This window comes from Oncorhynchus mykiss, chromosome 2, assembly GCF_057628025.1.
Source record: "Oncorhynchus mykiss isolate SJ-2025 chromosome 2, ASM5762802v1, whole genome shotgun sequence".
Lineage (NCBI taxonomy): Eukaryota > Metazoa > Chordata > Actinopteri > Salmoniformes > Salmonidae > Oncorhynchus > Oncorhynchus mykiss.
The window spans coordinates 90,250,748-90,267,066 of NC_143023.1; the positions used below are offsets into that span (position 1 = coordinate 90,250,748).

The following is a 16,319-nucleotide window of genomic DNA, read 5'->3' on the forward strand; positions in this document are numbered from 1 at the left end:
GGGTGGTTGTTGTCCTTGATGATCTTTATGGCCTTCCTGTGACATCGGGTGGTGTAGGTGTCCTGGAGGGCAGGTAGCTTGCCCCCGGTGATGCGTTGTGCAGACCTCACTACCCTCTGGAGAGCATTACGGTTGTGGGCGGAGCAGTTGCCGTACCAGAAGGTGATACAGCCCGACAGGATGCTCTCGATTGTGCATCTGTAGAAGTTTGTGAGTGCTTTTGGTGACAAGCCAAATTTCTTCAGCCTCCTGAGGTTGAAGAGGCGCTGCTGCGCCTTCTTCACGATGCTGTCTGTGTGGGTGGACCAATTCAGTTTGTCTGTGATGTGTACGCCGAGGAACTTAAAACTTACTACCCTCTCCACTACTGTTCCATCGATGTGGATAGGGCGGTGTTCCCTCTGCTGTTTCCTGAAGTCCACAATCATCTCCTTAGTTTTGTTGACGTTGAGTGTGAGGTTATTTTCCTGACACCACACTCCGAGGGCCCTCACCTCCTCCCTGTAGGCCGTCTCGTCGTTGTTGGTAATCAAGCACACTGTTGTGTCGTCCGCAAACTTGATGATTGAGTTGGAGGCGTGCCACACAGTCGTGGGTGAACAGGGAGTACAGGAGAGGGCTCAGAACGCACCCTTGTGGGGCCCCAGTGTTGAGGATCAGCGGGGTGGAGATGTTGCCTACCCTCACCACCTGGGGGCGGCCCGTCAGGAAGTCCAGTACCCAGTTGCACAGGGCGGGGTCTCGAGCTTGATGACGAGCTTGGAGGGCACTATGGTGTTAAATGCTGAGCTGTAGTCGATGAACAGCATTCTCACATAGGTATTCCTCTTGTCCAGATGGGTTAGGGCAGTGTGCAGTGTGGTTGAGATTGCATCGTCTGTGGACCTATTTGGGCGGTAAGCAAATTGGAGTGGGTCTAGGGTGTCAGGTAGGGTGGCGGTGATATGGTCCTTGACTAGTCTCTCAAAGCACTTCATGATGACGGAAGTGAGTGATAGTCGTAGTCGTTTAGCTCAGTTACCTTAGCTTTCTTGGGAACAGGAACAATGGTGGCCCTCTTGAAGCATGTGGGAACAACAGACTGGGATAGGGATTGATTGAATATGTCCGTAAACACACCAGCCAGCTGGTCTGCGCATGCTCGAGGGCGCGGCTGGGGATTCCGTCTGGGCCTGCAGCCTTGCGAGGGTTAACACGTTTAAATGTTTTCCTCACGTCGGCTGCAGTGAAGGAGAGTCCGCATGTTTTGGTTGCGGGCCGTGTCAGTGGCACTGTATTGTCCTCAAAGCGGGCAAAAAAGTTATTTAGTCTGCCTGGGAGCAAGACATCCTGGTCCGTGACTGGGCTGGTTTTCTTTTTGTAATCCGTGATTGACTGTAGACCCTGCCACATACCTCTTGTGTCTGAGCCATTGAATTGAGATTCTACTTTGTCTCTATATTGACGCTTAGCTTGTTTGATTGCCTTGCGGAGGGAATAGCTACACTGTTTGTATTCGGTCATGTTTCCGGTCACCTTGCCCTGATTAAAAGCAGTGGTTCGCGCTTTCAGTTTCACGCGAATGCTGCCATCAATCCACGGTTTCTGGTTTGGGAATGTTTTAATCGTTGCTATGGGAACGACATCTTCAACGCACGTTCTGATGAACTCGCTCACCGAATCAGCGTATTCGTCAATGTTGTTGTTTGATGCAATACGAAACATATCCCAGTCCACGTGATGGAAGCAGTCTTGGAGTGTGGAATCAGATTGGTCGGACCAGCGTTGAACAGACCTCAGCGCGGGAGCTTCTTGTTTTAGTTTCTGTCTGTAGGCAGGGATCAACAAAATGGAGTCGTGGTCAGCTTTTCCGAAAGGAGAGCGGAAGTTAGAATAGCAATGATCCAAGGATTTTCCAGCCCTGGCTGCGCAATCGATCTGCTGATACAATTTAGGGAGTCTTGTTTTCAGATTAGCCTTGTTAAAATCCCCAGCTACAATGAATGCAGCCTCAGGATATATGGATTCTAGTTTGCAAAGAGTCAAATAAAGTTTGTTCAGAGCCATCGATGTGTCTGCTTGGGGGGGAATATGTACGGCTGTGATTATAATCGAAGAGAATTCCCTTGGTAGATAATGCGGTCGACATTTGATTGTGAGGAATTCTAAATCAGGTGAACAGAAGGACTTGAGTTCCTGTATGTTGTTGTAACCACACCACGTCTCGTTAACCATGAAGCATACGCCCCCGCCCCTCTTCTTACCAGAAAGATGTTTGTTTCTGTTGGCGCGATGCATGGAGAAACCAGCTGGCTGCACCGACTCCGAAAGCGTCTCTCCAGTGAGCCATGTTTCCGTGAAGCAAAGAACGTTACAGTCTCTGATGTCCCTCTGGAATGCTACCCTTGCTCGGATTTCATCAACCTTGTTGTCAAGAGATTGGACATTGGCAAGAAGTATGCTAGGGAGTGGTGCATGATGTGCCCGTCTCCGGAGTCTGACCAGAAGACCGCTTCGTTTCCCCCTTTTACGAAGTCGTTTTTTTGGATCGCCGGCTGGGATCCATTCCATTGTCCTGGGTGAAAGGCAGAACACAGGATCCGCTTCGCGAAAGTCATATTCTTGGTCGTACTGATGTTGAGTTGACGCTGCTCTTATATTCAGTAGTTCTTCTCGACTGTATGTAATGAAACCTAAGATGACCTGGGGTACCAATGTAAGAAATAACACGTAAAAAAAAAAAACTGCATAGTTTCCTAGGAACGCGAAGCGAGGCGACCATCTCTGTCGGCGCCGCTTTTACTTTGTCAGTGAGTGTCCATGATTGAGTCTTTGAATGAAGAGATTGAGATAAAACTGTCCAGTTTGAGTGTTTGTTGCAGCTCGTTCCAGTCGCTTGCTGGAGCGAACTGAAAAGACGAGCGACCCAGGGATGCGTGTGCTTTGGGGACCTTTAACAGAATGTGACTGGCAGAACGGGTGTTGTATGTGGAGGATGAGGGCTGCAGTAGATATCTTAGATAGTGGGGAGGCCAAAGAGGGTTTCATAAATAAGCATCATCCAGTGGGTCTTGCAACTGGTATACAGAGATGACCAGTTTACAGAGTATAGAATGCAGTGATGAGTCCTATAAGGAGCATTGGTGGCAATACATACATACAGTACCAGACAAAAGTTTGGACACACCTACTCATTCACAGGTTTTTCTTTATTTTACTATTTTCTACATTGTAGAATAATAGTGAAGATATCAAAAGTATGAAATAACACATGGAATCATGTAGTAACCAAAAGTGTTAAATAAAAAAATATTTTATATTTGAGATTCTTCAAAGTAGCCGCCTTGAAGACAGCTATGCACACTCTTGGCATCCTCTCAACCAGCTCCATGAGGTAATCACCTGGAATGCATTTCAATTAACAGGTGTGCCTTGTTAAAAGTTCATTTGTGGAATGTCCTTCTTAATGCATTTGAGCCAATCATTTGTGACAAGGTAGGGGTGGTATACAGAAGATAGCCCTATTTGGTTAAAGACCAAGTCCATATTATGGCAAGAACAGCTCAAATAAGCAAAGAGAAACGACAGTCCATCATTACTTTAAGACATGAAGGTCAGTCAATCCAGAACATTTCAAGAACTTTGAAAGTTTCTTCAAGTGCAGTCGCAAAAACCACCAAGCACTATGATGAAACTGGCTCTCCTGAGGACCGCCACAGGAAAGAAAGACCCAGAGTTACCTCTGCTGCAGAGGATATGTTCATTACAGTTACCAGCCTCAGAAATTGCAGCCCAAATAAATGTTTCAGAGATCAACTAACAGACACATCTCAACTAGATGTCGACCGATTATGATTTTTCAACACCGATACCGATTATTGGAGGAACAAAAAAGCCGATACCGATTAATCGGCCGATTTAATTATTTTTTTTTTTTTTGTAATAATGACAATTACAACAATACTGAATGAACAGTTATTTTAACTTAATATAATACATCAATAAAATCAAGTTAGCCTCAAGTAAATAATGAAACATGTTCAATTTGGTTTAAATAATGCAAAAACAAAGTGTTGGAGAAGAAAGTAAAAGTGCAATATGTGCTATGTAAGAAAGCTAACGTTTCAGTTCCTTGCTCAGAACATGAGAACATATGAAAGCTGGTGGTTTCTTTTAACAAGCTCAGTTGTCCTGAGTCTGCACAACTCTGCCAGGACCTAGGATCAAGAGAGACACTCAAGTGTTTTAGTACTATATCTCTTGACACAATGATGAAAATAATCATGGCCTCTAAACCTTCAAGCTGCATACTGGACCCTATTCCAACTAAACTACTGAAAGAGCTGCTTCCTGTGCTTGGCCCTCCTATGTTGAACATAATAAACGGCTCTCTATCCACCGGATGTGTACCAAACTCACTAAAAGTGGCAGTAATAAAGCCTCTCTTGAAAAAGCCAAACCTTGACCCAGAAAATATAAAAAACTATCGGCCTATATCGAATCTTCCATTCCTCTCAAAAATTTTAGAAAAGGCTGTTGCGCAACAACTCACTGCCTTCCTGAAGACAAACAATGTATACGAAATGCTTCAGTCTGGTTTTAGACCCCATCATAGCACTGAGACGGCACTTGTGAAGGTGGTAAATGACATTTTAATGGCATCGGACCGAGGCTCTGCATCTGTCCTCGTGCTCCTAGACCTTAGTGCTGCTTTTGATACCATCGATCACCACATTCTTTTGGAGAGATTGGAAACCCAAATTGGTCTACACGGACAAGTTCTGGCCTGGTTTAGATCTTATCTGTCGGAAAGATATCAGTTTGTCTCTGTGAATGGTCTGTCCTCTGACAAATCAACTGTAAATTTCGGTGTTCCTCAAGGTTCCGTTTTAGGACCACTATTGTTTTCACTATATATTTTACCTCTTGGGGATGTTATTCGAAAACATAATGTTAACTTTCACTGCTATGCGGATGACACACAGCTGTACATTTCAATTAAACATGGTGAAGCCCCAAAATTGCCCTTGCTAGAAGAATGTGTTTCAGACATAAGGAAGTGGATGGCTGCAAACTTTCTACTTTTAAACTCGGACAAAACAGAGATGCTTGTTCTAGGTCCCAAGAAACAAAGAGATCTTCTGTTGAATCTGACAATTAATCTTAATGGTTGTACAGTCATCTCAAATAAAACTGTGAAGGACCTCGGCGTTACTCTGGACCCTGATCTCTCTTTTGAAGAACATATCAAGACCATTTCAAGGACAGCTTTTTTCCATCTACGTAACATTGCAAAAATCAGGAACTTTCTGTCCAAAAATGATGCAGAAAAATTAATCCATGCTTTTGTCACTTCCAGGTTAGACTACTGCAATGCTCTACTTTCCGGCTACCCGGATAAAGCACTAAATAAACTTCAGTTAGTGCTAAATACGGCTGCTAGAATCCTGACTAGAACCAAAAAATTTGATCATATTACTCCAGTGCTAGCCTCTCTACACTGGCTTCCTGTCAAAGCAAGGGCTGATTTCAAGGTTTTACTGCTAACCTACAAAGCATTACATGGGCTTGCTCCTATCTATCTCTCTGATTTGGTCCTGCCGTACATACCTACACGTACGCTACGGTCACAAGACGCAGGCCTCCTAATTGTCCCTAGAATTTTTAAGCAAACAGCTGGAGGCAGGGCTTTCTCCTATAGAGCTCCATTTTTATGGAACGGTCTGCCTACCCATGTCAGAGACGCAAACTCGGTCTCAACCTTTAAGTCTCTACTGAAGACTCATCTCTTCAGTGGGTCATATGATTGAGTGTAGTCTGGCCCAGGAGTGGGAGGGTGAACGGAAAGGCTCTGGAGCAACGAACCACCCTTGCTGTCTCTGCCTGGCCGGTTCCCCTCTTTCCACTGGGATTCTCTGCCTCTAACCCTATTACAGGGGCTGAGTCACTGGCTTTACTGGGGCTCTCTCATGCCGTCCCTGGAGGGGGTGCGTCACCTGAGTGGGTTGAGTCACTGATGTGGTCATCCTGTCTGGGTTGGCGCCCCCCCCCCCCCCCTTAAGTTGTGCCGTGGCGGAGGTCTTTGTGGGCTATACTCAGCCTTGTCTCAGGATGGTATGTTGGTGGTTGAAGATATCCCTCTAGTGGTGTGGGGGCTGTGCTTTGGCAAAGTGGGTGGGGTTATATCCTTCCTGTTTGGCCCTGTCCGGGGGTGTCCTCGGAGTGGGCCACAGTGTCTCCTGACCCCTCCTGTCTCAGCCTCCAGTATTTATGCTGCAGTAGTTTATGTGTCGGGGGGCTAGGGTCAGTTTGTTATATCTGGAGTACTTCTCCTGTCCTATTCGGTGTCCTGTGTGAATCTAAGTGTGCGTTCTCTAATTCTCTCCTTCTCTCTTTCTCTCTCTCGGAGGACCTGAGCCCTAGGACCATGCCCCAGGACTACCTGACATGATGACTCCTTGCTGTCCCCAGTCCACCTGGCTGTGCTGCTGCTCCAGTTTCAACTGTTCTGCCTTATTATTATTCGACCATGCTGATCATTTATGAACATTTGAACATCTTGGCCATGTTCTGTTATAATCTCCACCCGGCACAGCCAGAAGAGGACTGGCCATCCCACATATGCTCTCTCTAATTCTCTCTTTCTTTCTCTCTCTCGGAGGACCTGAGCCCTAGGACCATGCCCCAGGAATACCTGACATGATGACTCCTTGCTGTCCCCAGTCCACCTGACTGTGCTGCTGCTCCAGTTTCAACTATTCTGCCTTATTATTATTCGACCATGCTGGTCATTTATGAACATTTGAACATCTTGACCATGTTTTGTTATAATCTCCACCCGGCACAGCCAGAAGAGGACTGGCCACCCCACATAGCCTGGTTCCTCTCTAGGTTTCTTCCTAGGTTTTGGCCTTTCTAGGGAGTTTTTCCTAGCCACCGTGCTTCTTCACCTGCATTGCTTGCTGTTTGGGGTTTTAGGCTGGGTTTCTGTACAGCACTTTGAGATATCAGCTGATGTACGAAGGGCTATATAAAATAAATTTGATTGATAAATTTGATTGAACATGAGTCTTCAATATTCCCAGGTAAGAAGTTTTAGGTTGTAGTTATTATAGGAATTATAGGACTATTTCCCTCTATACCATTTGTATTTCATTAACCTTTGACTATTGGATTTTCTTATAGGCACTTTAGTATTGCCAGTGTAACAGTACAGCTTCCGTCCCTCTCCTCGCTCCTCCCTGGGCTCGAACCAGCAACACAACGACACCAGCCACCATCGAAGCAGCGTTACCCATGAAGAGCAAGGGGAACAACCACTCCAAGGCTCAGAGCGAGTGACATTCGAAACGCTATTAGCTATGCTTGACGCACAACGAAAAGCTGCTGGCAAAACGCACTAAAGTGCTGTTTGAATGAATGTTTACGCGCCTGCTTCTGCCTACCACTGCTCAGTCAGATTATATGCAACGCTAGATAATATCTAGTAATATCATCAACCATGTGTAGTTAACTAGTGATTATGATTGATTGTTTTTTATAAGTTTAATGCTAGCTAGCAACTTACCTTGGCTTACTGCATTCGCGTAACAGGCAGTCAGAGTGCAACGAGAGAGAGGCAGGTTGTTATTGCGTTGGACTAGTTAACTGTAAGGTTGCAAGATTGGATCCACCGAGCTGACGTGAAAATCTGTCGTTCTGCCGCTGAACAAAGCAGAGTTAACTCACTGTTCCTATGTCGTCATTGAAAATAAGAATGTGTTCTTAACTGACTTGCCTAGTTAAATAAAGGTACAGTGCCTTGCGAAAGTATTCGGCCCCCTTGACCTTTTGCCACATTTCAGGCTTCAAACATAAAGATATAAAACTGTATTTTTTTGTGAAGAATCAACAACAAGTGTGACACAATCATGAAGTGGAACGACATTTATTGGATATTTCAAACTTTTTTAACAAATCAAAAACTGAAAAATTGGGCGTGCAAAATTATTCAGCCCCTTTTCTTTCAGTGCAGCAAACTCTCTCCAGAAGTTCAGTGAGGATCTCTGAATGATCCAATGCTGACCTAAATGACTAATGATGATAAATACAATCCACCTGTGTGTAATCAAGTCTACGTATAAATGCACCTGCACTGTGATAGTCTCAGAGGTCCGTTAAAAGCGCAGAGAGCATCATGAAGAACAAGGAACACACCAGGCAGGTCCGAGATACTGTTGTGAAGAAGTTTAAAGCCGGATTTGGATACAAAAAGATTTCCCAAGCTTTAAACATCCCAAGGAGCACTGTGCGATAATATTGAAATGGAAGGAGTATCAGACCACTGCAAATCTACCAAGACCTGGCCGTCCCTCTAAACTTTCAGCTCATACAAGGAGAAGACTGATCAGAGATGCAGCCAAGAGGCCCATGATCACTCTGGATGAACTGCAGAGATCTACAGCTGAGGTGGGAGACTCTGTCCATTGGACAACAATCAGTCGTATATTGCACAAATCTGGCCTTTATGGAAGAGTGGCAAGAAGAAAGCCATTTCTTAAAGATATCCATAAAAAGTGTTGTTTAAAGTTTGCCACAAGCCACCTGGGAGACACACCAAACATGTGGAAGAAGGTGCTCTGGTCAGATGAAACCAAAATTGAACTTTTTGGCAACAATGCAAAACGTTATGTTTGGCGTAAAAGCAACACAGCTGAACACACCATCCCCACTGTCAAACATGGTGGTGGCAGCATCATGGTTTGGGCCTGCTTTTCTTCAGCAGGGACAGGGAAGATGGTTAAAATTGATGGGAAGATGGATGGAGCCAAATACAGGACCATTCTGGAAGAAAACCTGATGGAGTCTGCAAAAGACCTGAGACTGGGACGGAGATTTGTCTTCCAACAAGACAATGATCCAAAACATAAAGCAAAATCTACAATGGAATGGTTCAAAAATAAACATATCCAGGTGTTAGAATGGCCAAGTCAAAGTCCAGACCTGAATCCAATCGAGAATCTGTGGAAAGAACTGAAAACTGCTGTTCACAAATGCTCTCCATCCAACCTCACTGAGCTCGAGCTGTTTTGCAAGGAGGAATGGGAAAAAAATTCAGTCTCTCGATGTGCAAAACTGATAGAGACATACCCCAAGCGACTTACAGCTGTAATCGCAGCAAAAGGTGGCGCTACAAAGTATTAACTTAAGGGGGCTGAATAATTTTGCACGCCCAATTTTTCAGTTTTTGATTTGTTAAAAAAGTTTGAAATATCCAATAAATGTCGTTCCACTTCATGATTGTGTCCCACTTGTTGTTGATTCTTCACAAAAAAATACAGTTTTATATCTTTATGTTTGAAGCCTGAAATGTGGCAAAAGGTCGCAAAGTTTAAGGGGGCCGAATACTTTCGCAAGGCACTGTATATAAAAAAAATATAAAAAAATTAAAAATGACCAAAAAATAATAATAAAACTAAAAAAAATATTTATTTTTTTCCTTTGGCAAATCGGCGCCCAAAAATACAGATTTCCGATTGTTATGAAAACTTGAACTCGGCCCTAATTAAATCGGCCATTCCGATTAATCGGTCGACCTCTAATGCTAGTGCTTTGCTGGTGACACTGTCTGTGATTTATTTAGAATTCAAGGCACACTTAACCAGCTTGGCTACCACAGCATTCTTCAGCGATACGCCATCCCATCTGGTTTGCGCTTAGTGGGACTGTCATTTGTTTTTCAACAGGACAATGACCCAAAACACACATCCAGGCTGTGTAAGGGCTATTTGACCAAGGAGAGTGATGAGTGCTGCATTAGATGACCTGGCCTCCACAATCACCTGACAATCACCTCAGTCCAATTGAGATGGTTTGGGATGAGCTGGACTGCAGAGTGAAGGAAAAGCAGCCAATTTGTGTGACATTTTTTAATAGAGCATTATCATACACCTGTATCAAAACAGGGGCAGCATGAAAAATATACATGTCAACTATGCACTTAATTAAATAGCGAATAGGGGACGCTTTTCCCCATGGTTTATTTACATGCCAGCCAGGTAGGTTACGCTCCCATTGTAAATATAAGCAATGTGCTTATTATTAGGGAAGTTGAGAAATATAGTACTCCTAGTGTCACGCCCTGGTCTTAGTATTTTGTGTTTTCTTTATTATTTTTGATCAGGCCAGGGTGTGACATGGGTTATTTTATGTGGTGTGTTTTGTCTAGGGTTTTTTTGTAGGTATGGGATTGTGGTTAGTGGGGTTGTCTAGAAAAGTCTATGGTTGCCTGGAGTGGCTCTCAATCAGAGACAGGTGTTTATCGTTGTCTCTGATTGGGAATCATATTTAGGCAGCCATATTCTTTGTGTGTCGTGGGTGATTGTTCCTGTCTCAGTGTTTGTTTGCACCAGATAAGGCTGTTTAGGGTTTCACGTTACGTTTATTGATTGTATTGTTCGTGTTTATCTTTTTATTAAACATGAATCGAAATAACCACGCTGCATTTTGGTCCTCCTCTCCTTCGACACAAGAAAGCCTTAACACCTAGCCTATAGAAAGATGATCTTCCTCTTTATAAGAGGCCATCAATCTGTTTTCTAGCACAATTGCATAGCCTATTGAAATGTTGAGCAACATGAGCTCATGGGCTCTCATGAAGTGTTTGATTAGATTTTCAAATACATTTGCATTAATGTCAGAGTAATTAGAGCAGGCCTGGGCAAAGGCCGGCCCAGGTGCCATATTCGGCCGCGAGCTGATTCAATACGGCCCGCGGAATTATACTCACAAAGAATTTGCGATAGTAAAGTTTTGAAAAACGTATTTGATATTCAAATTAAAAGCCCAATGAATACTCAACCTTGTGTAATGATTTAAGTCCCACCGCTTGTGGGACATTTATTTTGAAGGCACGTATAAATAACTGCACGAGGACAGACAGTTTACTGACAGACTGACACACGTCACAGTTACAAATAGTAGCTAGCTAGAAATTGCGCAAAAATGAGTTTTTCAAAGTAAAGTATAAAATGATGTTCAGCCTTATCAAAGTCTTCAAGGGAAAAATACTCCTCCTGAGTCGCCAAGTAGAAGACAACAATCTCGCCCACCTTCCGACACTCCTTATCAGATGACCAGCAGGAGAAGTATACATCGCTGCTGCGTGCTTTGAACGGTGAGTTTTCTCATCATTTTGAGGATTCAAAGTGTTGGAAAATGACATGTTGTTGGTTAACATGGCTCTCACCTCTCAGCAATCCTGCGCATATCAACATCAGAAACTATACCAGACTTTACTGCTCTAGTCAATGTCCATCAGAGGCTTCACTCCCCATTTAAAATGTAATGTTGAGCTCTCTTTCGTGATTTTGTGCGTTCCCCTTAACAAGAGTTCTGTCCGTGGTGCTGAATGCACAGTGAACTTTTCCCTCCGTGTAGTTCATTGCATGTTTAATAATGAAAATACCTAGGCCTGGATTAGAGGGAGAATAGAGTGCTGAGTACCAGGCAGTTAGCAAGTTTGGTAGGCTACTAATGACCATCAGCAGCATCAGAGCTTGGAGAAGCCTAATTACCATGACTAAACGGTCACGTGGAATTTGACTGCCTTCATGACTTGTGACAGCCGGTGTGGCGGTAATACAGTCACCGCAACAGCCCTACCCGTGGTACACCTTTATGGACTTCAAGACATTCAGACTTAACCCCATCCATCACGATGGCCTGAGTTCTGTCACTAAGATAATCATGAAACCAAGAACAAGCATCAGAGCTCAGGCCTATTGAGGACAAGTTATTCAATAAAACATGATCAACAGTATCAAAAGCTTTTGACAGGTCCAGAAAAAAAAAAACACATTCATTTGAATGTCTAAAGAATTGGCAAGATCATTAACAACTAAAGTGGTTGCTGTAATAGTGCTCTGTCCAGGACTAAACCCTGAATGCAGTGTTGTAGTACTCAAGACCCGTCTCAGGTCCGGTCTCGAGACCACATATTGAGTGTCTTGGTCGTCTCGGTGTCAGATACAAGGACTGACCATCCATGATATCCAAATTATAGTTTTAACAGGTCTTTTTTTTCAGGCTGATATATTTTGAATGTAAATCAACTTTTATATATACACACATATGGGATATCATGGATGGTCATCTCCAGCCCCATCCCTCAGCTGTTTACCAAATCAGTGGCGGGTTGACCTATGCCATTGTTGGAACTGCAGATTGACCCATTGAAGAGGACAGTGATGTTTCTACACAGCAAGTCATTCACACCACATCATGCATTGTTGAGTCAAGCATTATTTTCTCATCCACTCATGGCTTGAACTGAACTCCCTTCATATCCACTCAATTGCGCTAGTCTTCTATGGTCCACTGCCACCCATCACTGACATCTTGCTCCCAGGGAAATGCCCAGAGACATGTTTTGCATATCGAGGGGAGGAAAGGAGAACTCAAAAAGTTGAGAACTGTTATGTAATACCATAGATCTCTCAAACTCAACTCTGGACCTCGAAGCCAGTTCCACTGCTTTTCTTTCATTACCTGATTAGAGGCGAACAATCTTTTAGACCTGGGACACTGGGTGTAATTGATTATCAGGTAGAAGAAGAACAAAAACAGGTACTGTACCCCGTAGGGTAAGAGTTGAATACCCCCGCCATATATAATATGAGGAACATACCATAGACAAGGTTGATGGGGAAGAGGAACTAAAAAGGAGTGATATAAGAACAAGAGAGGATGTTGTTGAGCCACAGCTCAAAAAGACAGGTAGTCCTACATATGCCTTCTATCCAACACAGGAGGTTGGTGGTATCTTAATTGGGGAGGACAGGCTTGTGGTAATGGCTGGAGCGGAATGAGTGGAATGGTATCAAACACATGGTTTCTGTGTGTTTGATGTCATTCCATTTGCTCTGTTCCAGACATTATTATGAGCCATCCTCCCATCAGCAGCCTCCACTGCTATCCAAGATAGAAAGGTCACGTTATTAACATAAGCTAATGTTTGGCCCACGTATTGGATTTACAGGGAAGAAAAAGAAAATAGGCTAATGTACTGAGTGCTAGTATACTGTACATCTTATCTATTTTCATGTAATAGGTCACTCGACAACTGGGTCATTAACATTGCTTTGGATGGGTTGCAATGCATACAAGTTGGCCTACGCATTGAGGCACTGCTGCCACCCATACGTTAACACATTCTCAGCTCGGCCCTAGTCCCTTTAAAGCAGGGTAGTCAACTTTTACATTAACTATTGAAATCATGACTAAGATGGCTATCACTCAAACCAACAATTACTTTTTCTGACCTTCTACCAAACGGTTGTTGAGCCTTTACTGAAATCATATAAATGGCATCCAAAAATATACATTAGCCATGTCACCAGTTACATATGTGAGTAAACACTAAGCATTTCATAATCATATAACGAGCCAGCTACCCACATTCAGACATCTTTCAATTGTATGCCCTTATTTTATTACTTTAGAACAGCTAGCTACAAACACTTTATAAATACACAGTTACTGTTCCAAATATGAGATATTACTTCTCCTCTGTTTAGTCCTGTACTAGTGGCTTTACTAACTGGGTTTAGGATAATTACAAAGCAACAATGAATTACCATACAATCTGGCACCATGCATGTAGAAGCTAGTTAGCGAACTTAGTACAGAAAGACCATTGCATTTGGAACATGGCTTTGCTAGTTAGCTAAACTAGCTGACTAGCTAGCAAAGTTTGGACCACAATAATGGAGACTTTGAAAGTGTGGTTAGTGTCCACACACTCAGTCAATACACAAAAAAATGAACAGGTTGAATTGCCTTACCTTGAAATTAGTTATTTGAAAGCCAAATAAAACACTATCAGTTGCATTTTCTTACTAAATTACTAAAATTAACTAGTCTAACAAACTAGAGAAGAAATGTACATATATAGCCAAATATATTTAATTTTCTCCTTGTTCTATCTGTGATATAGCTATGTCTGTCTAGCGAGACTGTAGACGTGTCTGCCAGTCTGCTAGCATACACAAACTAGCTAGTAAATTAGCAAGCAAGTAACGTTACATACAACTTTAAAGTCATTAAAATAGCACGTCATGCAAGAATAATCTCACCTTGGTCAGATTGTCGCTGTATCTCAATGGCACTCTTAAAATGTCAACCAAATAAGCATCACAAAGAACCAGACTGTCCAGAAGTAAGTCCAAGACCAGGCGATGGTGGACTTGAGTTGCTACACTAAACCTGTCCCATCTTCAACCATGATACTCTGGGCTATCACTTTTTGTGTACTAGTAAAAATTGTAAAATTCTCAGTGTTTCTGGGACTACAATACCATGCCCTGTTTTTACTGTATGATCATGTGTATAGCTATTGTTCAATACTTTGAAAATATTAAAACATGATTTATTTGATAACACAAAAACATATATTTTTTAAATTGTATTAAAATTCATCAACAAACCATACAGTGTTAATGCATATTTTATGCACACCACTGGCTGATTACCTGACAATCTTTCACCTTTGCAATGAAAATTAAATCAGACTGCATTCAGAGTAAATACACTTTTATAATGAAGTTAGGGCTCCTCCCCCTCATCAATATGGGGAATACGTGCCAGTCAGCCAAGTTATCTTTCAGGTGTAGTGTATCTTGAATCCAGCTGCTTTGAGGATTCCCCGTTTTATGTTCAATACTGTACTCAAAAAGGTAGTCATATACTACATTGTATGTTTGCCCTAGAGCCTCCATCTATAAATTCATCTGTTGTCATTTTTAGCATCACATAAACTGATTTACTAAAGTGCTTTTTTATCTACTCTGTCATGTGGTCAACGTGTGCACATTTATGTAATTTAGATATGAGGGATTTGAATTAAAGTGTAAAGTGAAAAACCTACACAGAGGCCACATTCCAGGCTACCTACACTGAGCACAAATATAAATGTAAAGTGTTGGTCCCATGTTTCATGAGCTGAAATAAAATATCCCTTGAATGTTCCATATGCACAAAAAGCTTATTTCTCTCAAATTTTGTGCACAATTATTTTTTTTACATCCATGTTATTGTGAGCATTTCTCCTTTGTCAAGATAATCCATACTCCTGAGTGGCACATCAAGAAGCTGATTTAACATTACAAAGGTGCATCTTGTGCTGTGGACAATAAAAGGCCACTCTAAAATGTGCAGTTTTGTCACACAATGCCACAAATGTCTCAAGTTTTGAGGGAGCATGCAACTGGCATGCTGACTGCAGGAATATCCACAAGAACTGTTGCCAGAGAATGTAATGTTAATTTCTCTATCATAAACCGCCTCCGTCATTTTAGAGAATTAGGCAGTACTTTCAACAGGCCTCACAACTGCAGACCACGTATGTGCATGGTGAGCTATGGGCATGCATAAACTGACAATGAACACAATTGCATTTTATCTATAGCAATTTGAATGCACAGAAATACCATGACAAGATCCTGAGGTCCATTGTGAGGCCCATTTTCTTTAAGGTATCTGTGGACCAACAGATGTATCTGTATCTGTATTCCCAGTCATGTGAAATACATTGTTTAGGGCCTAATGAATTTATTTCAATTGACTGATTTCCTCATATGAACTTTTACTCAGTAAAATCTGTGAAAATTGTTGCATTTATATTTTTGTTCAGAATACTTTAGGGTCACATTGAGCAGATTATCAAGTCATATTGATAGGGATCTTACAGTACAATGGTAAACACTTCTTTCACATTTGTGGAACTAAATAAATCTATAGAGGGGTATAGTACAAAGTAGGTTCAATGAGTTAGCCAGCCGACGTTGATAAAGAGCCAGAAATAACCATTTTTGGGGTTCATTAAAGCACAGACCATAGAAACGTGGAGGCAATTATTTTAGGACTTCCATTTGCCATTGGGGTACTTCTAAAAGCCCATTTCACACCATGGCCTGTTGAATTTGTTATATTTTTTCTGCGTTTGTGATTTCGGCACAAATTAAAATGTGGCACTGACTCACCCATGGATTGATGTTTCAGCATTGTCTCAATGAAGAGTTGAACTAGCCCTGCACGCACAATTACAAGTCTACTAATGGCAGGCAGACGAGCAATGTCCATTGCAGGTATCTGATCATCTATGCAACACGTCTGCATTGTAGGCAGCCTGGAACGTATCCATTCTCAAACTCCATTAAAGAGAGAGAAAAACTGGTACAAAGTAGGAGTTAGTAAGTAAATAGAAAATGTGTAATTTAATGCAACATAGTCATGACTGAATTACAATTAATCCATGAAATAAATTACTAAACCATCAGACAAGGATGTTTAATACAGGTATA

At 42.4% G+C, this 16,319-nt stretch overlaps 1 protein-coding gene across 11 annotated transcripts in view; it reads right to left on the reverse strand.

Annotated features, from left to right (window-relative positions):
* Positions 1–14,525, reverse strand: part of LOC110502310 (suppressor of tumorigenicity 7 protein homolog) — a 104,471-nt gene extending 89,946 nt beyond the window's left edge. For 5 of the 11 annotated variants that reach the window (XR_016489318.1, XM_090212232.1, XM_090212220.1 and 2 more), the window contains exon 1: positions 14,094–14,271. The gene's annotated coding sequence lies outside the window, so the exon portion shown is untranslated. Of the gene's footprint in view, positions 1–14,093 lie in introns of all 11 variants that reach the window. The other 6 variants (XM_090212193.1, XM_090212171.1, XM_090212134.1 and 3 more) reach the window with 4 other exon arrangements.
* Between the last annotated feature and the right edge of the window lie 1,794 nt (positions 14,526–16,319).